The 9,534-nt window shown below is 38.2% G+C and overlaps 1 pseudogene; it reads right to left on the reverse strand.

The window, feature by feature from the left end:
* The window catches only part of LOC101429216 (heat shock protein HSP 90-beta-like), a 38,506-nt pseudogene extending 29,685 nt beyond the window's left edge, over nt 1–8,821 (reverse strand).
* Between the last annotated feature and the right edge of the window lie 713 nt (nt 8,822–9,534).

The raw sequence follows: 9,534 nt of genomic DNA on the forward strand, positions 1-9,534 counted from the left end.
TTTTCTTTTCTATTCTTCAGGCTGACTCATTTCAGGTATCATGTCTTCAGTTCGACTGATTCTTCTGCCAGTTCCATTCTGCTCTTGAAACTCTCCTGGGCATTTTTCATTTCAGTTATTGTGGTCTACTACAATAGTAGTACTCCAGTAGTTTTGTTTGGTTCCTTTTTGAAATTTCTATCCCTTTACTGAAACTCTTGTTCACTCATTGTTTTCCTGATATCCTGTACTTTCTCTGTACTGTCCTTCATCTCCTTAAGCAAATTCTAAGATTAATTTTTAAAGACTTTTCATGGTATGTCTACATTCTTGAGTTTTTCTTTATTGCTGTTTTCTGGATTTTTATCCTCTACTTTGGATGGGCCGTCATTTCCTGTTTCTTTGTCATGTACTCTTTTGTTGCACCCTGAACAGTTTAATATTTTAAAATATTAACTGTGGGCTTTACTTTTTGAAATGTCTGTTTCCTCATTTTGTAACCAGCTGGTGATAAGCCAGAGATTTTTTGAGGTTCAACCGTACTATATGTAAGGTCTGCCCAAGGCCAGTATCCTGTGCAGGGTTTTCTTTGTCTTACTGGGCCTTTGTCTTGTCCTGGGCTATTGAATTTTAGTTGTTTTGGAGTTCCTTTTTTTATAGGACTTTGGTTGTCCCCTTTGTTCCCCAGTGTGTAAATGTCCTTCTCCCTTTTATCTGAAACTGGCAGCCCTTTGCTCCAGACTGTCTGCCTCTGTAGTTTTTTACATTCCTTTCCTTGTCTTATGCGGCCTGGTTTGGCCTAGTGGACAAAGTCTGGGAGGAAGTCGTTTGGGGCAGGAGTTTTCTGATTTTGTCTTTCATACCAAAACAGGGTCGAGGGACCCATGAAGTGGGTGCAGAGGGGCTCCAAAGTGCCTCATGAAGGGGGTCAGGAAGGATGCCCAAATCTTCTCTTATGGCTCCCCAAAGCTGAGCTTTCCTGGCCTGCCTCGCAAATGCAGCCCTTCAGCTGACTTTCTCCCATTAGCCCTGAGAAAGCCCTGCATCTTTTAATCTCTGTGGCCTCTACCTAGTCCAAGGAGAGGTGAAAAAATGGCTATGCCCAGCCTTTGTCTGGGATAGCTTGAAATAATAGTTGCCCTCAGAGCAGGGAGATTGTGATCTGAATTTGCTAATCGAAAGCCAGGATCAGTGATCAGCTATGCATATCCCTGTTTTTGGGGAATAGAATTTTTAGGTTCCTTTCTGTCAGCAGCAGCTAGCCAGGGCTAGACCCCATGACGGCAAGGGATGGGCTGCAGTAATGCTGCTTGGAGAGAGCTTTTTGCAGTTCTTTACCACAGTGTATCAGCCTCTTTCTCCAGCTTTTCCCTGGATGCTGTACAGTGTTTTTCTGGCCCCTGGAGTTTCAAAATAGTTGTTTTCAGACAGTTAATACCTGTTTAGTAGTTATTTTGGTGGAAGGATTGAGTTCTGGGAGCTCTCTACTTCAACATCTTCCCTGGAATTCCCCTTGAATTTGTCTTTTCCAGGCCAACATTTGTAAAATATTCAATGTGTGTTTTTAAAAAACTATGTAACCCCTCTCTTTGTTCAGTATAAGGTTCATTTATTTTATTCAACAAATATTTTATTGAAGACCTACAATGTGTCGGGCAGAGTTCTAGTCACAGTATAATATAGAAAGTTTTCGTGGAATTTACATTCAAGTTGAGGGGTGGTCAAGCAAATAAACCAATAAGCATGTAATATTGTCACATTTGAATGTTAAAAGAAATCATAAAGAAGAGTTATGGAAGGTGACCAGGGAAGGCTTTTCTGAAAAGGAGATCTTCAGAATAAACATAAATACAAGAGAACAAGGTATGTGGGTGAATGTCATCCCAGGCAGAACAATGGCCCTAGGGTGAGAAAGAGCTCAGACTATGTAACTGAAGCAGGCTAATAAGATAAGGAATCGATAGACAGATCTGGAACCTGGCAGAGAGTCCATGTGGATATCAGTAACCCCCAAGATGGCTGCTGGAAGACTCCCATTCCCAAAATTGTGCCATTCAGAACAAAGACTTCTTCTGGGATCCAGGAGAAGCCCCTGATACTCCCCAAGGACTTTATCATTGGGCCCTCATTGGGGATTGATGGGTAGGGTAATCAATCAAAACAGCAAACTGCTGGAACTCCTCCCCTGCCATTAGCAAAGGGTGGAATAATTAACCATTCAAAAAGCCAGGTGCATGAGGCCTGAATAAGCTCTCTCGTGCCTCTGGACCTGTTCCTGCCCATTGTGTACCGCTCTTGCCATTTTTCCTCTGCCATGTGGCCACGCAGATAAAACCTGGGCACATGTAATCTTTAATTGGAAATTGTAGTGTGTAAGTCAGCCCACTTTATCACTTTTCAATCCACTGCCTCTCTATCTCAGATTCCTCATCTGCTATTTTCTCCCATTTCTCATTCCTCCCTACCTGAATAAATTACTGGCCTAACTCACCTGATGTGCTCTTGAAATTCATTTCTGCAGCATAGTCAAGAACCTAAATAAAATCTGGTAACATAACTGGTAGTGACTAATGAAGAGTGAGATTGGGAGGAATCAGAAGCAGAGGTGTGAGATCTTGAAGGAGCTTGTAGGGTAAAGAAATGGGTTTTGATTTTGCTCTGAATAAGATGGAAACTATAGGATAGTTTGAGCAAGGATGTGGTGTGAGTTGACTGCAGGGGCCAGTAAGGTGAGAGATCAGCTGGAAGGTGATTTGAGTTCTCTAGGTGAAAGATGAAGAGGTCATGGAATAGGGAGATGGCTTTGGAGGTGTTCAGGAGATGTCATTTTCAGGTGGCATTTAGAATATAGAAGTAAATAGACTTTATCTAATGATAGGATGTGGACTTGAAGGAACCAGAGTGAAGAGTGACACCAAGGTTTTAGCTTGAACAACTTGAGGAATAGTGATACCATTTAAGGAGTTAGAGAAAACTGGGGAAAGAACCAGTTCCTGTGGAAGAATCTTTTTTTTTAAGCAAATCATTTTATTGATACATATTAATACAGCATAAATCAATCCAAACTATATTCAGCATAATCACATAATTATGCATTCATCACTCACTTTTAGAGCATTTTCATTATTCCAGTAATAATACTAAAAACAAAAACTAATCAAACAAACAAAACTAATCACTTCTCAATCTCTCTATCCTTCCCCTACTGTACATAGCTGCTATTCTGTTTTCTTCTCTCTAGTATATTTGTATTTATATTTTGTAAAAACAGTCTTATATTGCAATACAATGTTAAAAATTAATTTTTTTAAATGGATGTTTAAATTTTTTTTCTTTTTGTTTTTTGATATATTATGTTTAACAATGATGGGCATAGGTAGAATTCTCTTTTTATTTATCCTTCCAGATTATCCTCTTCTGTGTTGTATTAGTTAGCCAAAGGGATGCTGATGTAAAATACCAGAAATCTGCTGACTTTTATAAAGGGTATTTATTTGAGGCAGGAGCTTACAGTTAACTAGGCCATAAAGCATAAGTTACTTCCCTCACCAAAGTCTATTTCCATGTGTTGGAGCAAGATGGCTGCTGACATTTGTGAGAGTTCAGGCTTCCTGTGTTCCTATGGGCTCAGCTCCTCTGTTTTCTCCACAGGGTTGGCTGTAGACTATGAGGCTCTCTAGACTTTGCCTTTCTCCACAAGGTCAGCTGTAGACTCTCCGGTAAATAGCTCTGTCTCTCTTTCTGGGGTTTCTGCCGTGTCTAAGGAGCTGTCTCTATGCCTCTATTCCTTCTTCTCCTGGTTCAGGTCCTCTCTTCCCAGGGCTTGCTTCTCTTTCCTCTGCATGCTGACTTCCTGGGGCTCCATCTTAAGGCTTCAGCATCAAACTCCAGCATCAAAACTCCAACATCAGAAACCCTCAACTCTGTCCTTTGCCATGCCTTTTATCTTTTATCTCAAGCCCCAAATGACATGGCCCAATCAAAGCCCTAATCATAACTTAATCATGCCCAGGTAGAGACCAGATTACAAACATGATCCAATATTTCTTTTTGGAATTCATAACTATATCAAACTGCTACATATGTGAAAACATTTGCATGTATTTCTTTAATTCTATCTTTAAATAACACTTTTGAGGAGAGGCATTCTATTTTTTCTTTCTAAAATTCCTGCTGCATGTATTGGACCTTCTCATTATATTCCCCAGGACCCTTCAACATCTTGAACCTTTGATTTGCTTTCTGTGATTGCAACTGCTTTATCTTTCAGTTTACCAGACATCAGCTAGATATGATCAGTCATTTCACCAATTCATTTAGTTTTTCATTTAATTATTCCTGTTTTTCATTTTTAGAAGTTTAATTTGGTTTTTACCTATCTGCCTGTTTCTTTTTTTCCCCTCACTGCAACGTTTTTAGTCATTATGGCTTGTATTTTCTCTTTTACCTTTCTAATATATTTAAAATTCTAATTTTTAGTTTTCTTTTAGATTCTTCTATTATTTCCAGTTGTTTCCATGCTAGTTCTCTCACATTTGCATCTATTGACTCACCCCTATTATGACTTATTTATCCTTTGTGTGTATCTATGCAATTGTGAGCACCTCCTCAGTAGGAGATATTTTTTCCTATCTGTGTTCCATGTGCCTTGGGCTATGAAACTGTGTCTATATGGAATTTTTGTCAGGGCATGGTAGGGATGAGGGCTAATTTATCCTAATTTCTCAGCTTGAGCTTTATGCTCCGTTAATATAAACAATTTTATCCATACATATTATATAGACTTGATGTCTTGATTTCTCCCATATGACTTTATCCCTTCAGCTATTGCCTTGAATGGAAGGAAAGCTTCTCAAGACTTCTTGGGCTCATGAAGATCCAGCAAAATTCCCATCACTCAGTCATAGTGGTCTCGTCTCCCTTTGAATGACATTTCAATTTTAGCCCCAGGCTTTATCACCTATGTTCATTCAGATGAATGCACATACACGGCAAGGACATTCTTATGTTAAGTCCTATGGTACCTTTCTCACTGCTGGCAAAATAGATATATCCTTCTCTTTCTCTCCAGTCTACATACTCATTTTTTTTTTAAATGTTGAGATATGTTATCCACCATTTCTAGTATTTTTATCAAGAGTGGGGTTTGTCCCATGCCAGCTCAGATCACCGTGCTACCAATAGGCAGAAACAGCTTTGTGATGTCCACATAGCGTAAAGGGCTTCAGGAGGGCTCCTCTTTCACGCATCCTGAAACAATGGAAAATATGTGTTGTACCTCAGACCTTTAGATGAATGATAAATTACCTTTGTGAGATAGCCAATTCAAGGGATGTGAATGTTCCCTTAAGAAGCGAGCGCAGGACAAAATTAACTCTACTTGGCATCTAAAAGTCTGAAAGTGAAGGCAGGAGAAAATATTTATCCCATCTTGCCATTAATAATGCCATCCAACATAGGATGAGGAGCAAAGGCTTCCCTAAAGCCAGAAGTGGTCTTAAAAATGGAAATCATTGTCTATAATTTAGGAAAATATAGGGTGTCTTTTTATAACCTTCACCTACTGGCCCTTCATAGAATTGCTGAGATTTTAAAAAGGAAACTTTGTGTTTCCTTAGTTTTGAAGGATATCAGATGGTAAATAACTTTATTATGTTGTTTAAATTGGTTTACAGTCCTATCCCTTGTTCCCATACCAAGTTTTAATTAAGAAGAATATTTAATGATTAAATGAAATGCATTTAAATGGAAATAAGATATTCACTGTTCCTCAGATTTCAAAAGTCAGGCTTTCCTAGTATCCTGAGTTCATAAATATTCTTTCCCTCAATGTTGGAAGGGAAGGGAACTCACATTTCTGTGTCCCTACCATGAGTCAGGTACTTTATTTAAAACATTAAAGTGGACCGTGGTTAACAGGACAAATATGAAAATTTCTCTCATGAGCTATATAACAAATACTAATAGTAAGAGAGGGTCTTAATAATTGGGTGGGTTGGGGGAAGAATACACCAAATGTACAATATGGTCTATAGGTAGTGGTAATATTTTGATGATGCTCTTTCATAGTGTGTAACAATTGTTTCACAGCAATGAAAAGTGTTGGTGGTGGGGTAATGTATAGGAAGCCTGCATGATGATCTGCATGTTTGTTTTTTATCTTCACAACTTTTACTATGCACTTATTGTTTATATATGTTTATATATATTTAAATATGTTAATGTATGAATGATATACTTCAATAAAATAAATACAGAAAACACATTATTTTATTTAATCGTCACACAACCACTAACACAGGTAGTTACCATTACCTATTGTCTTAACTTTCTAGGACTTTTGTAACAAATTACTACAAACTGGATGGCTTAAAACAACAGAGTCTCACAGTTTTGGATAGTAGGAATCTGAAATCAAGATGTTGGCAGGACCAAGCTCCATCTCAAGCCCCTGGGGGAGAATGCTCCCTTATCTCTTCTGGAGTTTGCAGCAATCCTTGGCATTCCTTGCCTTGTAGATGCATCTGTCTGCATCTTCATGTGGCTCTCTTTCTTGTCTCCATCTTCATATAGTATTCTGCCATGTGTCTCTGTGTCCTATTTCCCCTTTTTTTTTTTTTTTTTTTTAATTTTTTTATTTTTTATTGACTTTGTAATAATATTACATTAAAAATATATATGTGAGGTCCCATTCAACCCCACCCCCCCACCCCCCCTCTCCCCACCCCCAACAACACTCGTTCCCATCATCATGACACATCCATTGGATTTGGTAAGTACATCTTTGGGCACCTCTGCACCTCATATACATTGGTTCACATCATGGCCCATACTCTCCTCTATTCCATCATGCAGGCCCTGTGAGGATTTACAATGTCCGGTGATTACCTCTGAAGCACCATCCAGGGCAGCTCCATGTCCCGAAGATGCCTCCACCTCTCATCTCTTCCTGCCTTTCCCCATACCCTTTGTCCATTATGTCCACTTTTCCCAATCCAATGCCACCTCTTCTATGTGGACACTGGATTGGTTGTGTCCATTGCACCTTTATGTCAAGAGGAGGCTCAGATTCCACCTGGATGCTGGATGCAATCCTCCCATTTTCAGTTGTAATCACTCTAGGCTCCATGGTGTGGTGGTTGTCCTTCTTCACCTCCATCTTAGCTGAGTGTGGTAAGTCCAATAAATCAGATTGTAGGTGCTGGAGTCTGTTGAGGCTCAGGATCTGGCTATCACTATTTCCCCTTTTTTATAAGAACACCAGTTATATTGCATTAAGACCCTCTAATCCAGTTTGGCTTTATTTTAACTAATAACCTCTTCAAAGACCCTATTCCCAAATAAAGTAACATTCACAGAACATGGGATTAGGAGGTGAACATGTCTTTTCGGGAGACACATTCAACCTATAACACCTACTTCTTGCAGAAGTAAAAAAGTAAGACTTACAGAGATTAAATAACTTTCCCAAAGTCTAATAATTAATGAGAAGGCAAGCAGAATTAGGGTCTTCGCTAAATACTATTACCTTGGCTTTATCAAAAACTACAGAAATGGAAAAACTCATGTTTGAAATCTGACTAGCAATTCTAGACTATTGTTAAGAAAACAGATGGAGCTAGATTGAAATTTAAATGCCATAACCTAAATGCTGCATGCTTCATTTCCCTTAAGAAGTTAACTTTTAAAATCATTTTAATTGTAATGTATTACTTCAATAGGGTCCATTCTTTTTAGTTATTCTAATCCTAAAATTCAAGTAGATAGATGTATCTTTTTTTTTCTTATACACATTTCTTCTTTTGTCCATACTTCAAAACAAGAGTTTTATAGTGCTAAGCATAGATGTTTTAACTATGTAAATGTTTAATTGGGTTAATATTTGCCTCAGTATTCTTTTTTAACTTTATTTTTTAAAAAGTTTTAGGTTATAGAAAAGTTACATAAAAAATACAGGGGATTCCCATATACCACATCCCCTCCTCCACTCACATTTTCTCTTATTAATAACATCTTACATAAGTATGGTGCGTTTGTTACAATTGAAAAACAAAACTTGAAGCATTGCTCCTAACCATGGTAAATAGTTCACATTATGGTTTACATTTTGCACCATTCAATTTTATAGGTTTTGACAAAATGTTTAATGACCTGTATCCATCATTGCAAAATCATGCAGAACTATTCCAATGCCATAAAATGCCCTTTGTTCCACCTATTCTTCACTTCCTCTCCCCTCAGAATCTATGGTAACCACCATCCTTATATCAATGTTACAAGTTCTTCATTATTACAATACTAATAAGTCTACTTTGGTCCATGACTGCATTCCCACCTTATTTTGGTCATTCCTCAAACTTGAGGATTTTGGGATGTTGATGCCCACCCTGCTTGAGATTGAGATGAGCACTCCCACAATTGTATTCTCAACCACAGTCATTTACCTCCCCAGAATTCACCTTTTCCTTTCTCCAACCATCCCCCCAGCTCTGTGGATAGCCCAGCCCATCCCCCTAACTCCACTCACACACACACTCCAGGATCGTCTACTCCATTCATACTGCTGCATCACCATAACCCCATTCACTGTCAAACCTCCCCCATTCACCTTATCATAGGTTCCGAGCATTGGCTCATCACTCTCTATTGGCTTTTTATCCCCTGGTAACCTAACTTTACCTTTGTGAGTCAGCTCAATATCCTTAGTTCTTATCAGTAAGATCATGCAGTATTTGTCCTTTAGTGACTGGCTTACTTCATTCAACATAAGATCTTCAAGATTCTTCCGTGTTGTTGCATTTGTCAATACTTCTTTCCTTCTTACAGCTGAGTAATATTCCATCATATGTATATAACACATTTTTTTATCCATTCATCTGTTGATGGACACTCGGGTTCCTTCCAACTCTTGGCAATTGTGAATAATGCTGCAATGAACATTTGTGTGCATATATCTGTTTGTATACCCACTTTCCATTCTTCTGGGTTTATTCCTAATAGTGGAATTGCTGGATCATATATAGCAATCCTATACTCAGCTTCCTGAGGAACTGCCAAATCGTCTTCTACATTGGCTGCACCATTACACATTCCTCCCAGCAATAGTTTGACTTGCATTTCCCTACTAGATAGAGACATTGAACATTTTTTCATGTGCATTTTAGCCATTTGTATTTCCTCTTTGGAAAAGTGTCTACTCAAATCTCTCACCCATTTTTAAAATGGTTTGTTTGTCTTTTTAGTTTAGCGATGTAAGATTTCATATATAATGATATGCTGGATTTTAAGGTCCTTATCAGGTAGATGGTTCCCAATATTTTCTCCCATTGAATGGACTGCCTTTTAACTTTCTTGATAAATTCCCTTGAAGCACAAAAGTTTTAAATTTTGAAGAGGTTCCATTTATCTTTTTTCCCCTTTCATTGCTCATCCTTTGGGTATAAATTTTATGAAAACTTTTCCTATTACTAGATGCTTCCCTGCATATCTTCTAGGAGCTTTATGGACTTGACTGCTATATTTACATCTTTGATCCGTCTTGAGTTAATTTTTGTA

This window comes from Dasypus novemcinctus, chromosome 5, assembly GCF_030445035.2.
Source record: "Dasypus novemcinctus isolate mDasNov1 chromosome 5, mDasNov1.1.hap2, whole genome shotgun sequence".
Lineage (NCBI taxonomy): Eukaryota > Metazoa > Chordata > Mammalia > Cingulata > Dasypodidae > Dasypus > Dasypus novemcinctus.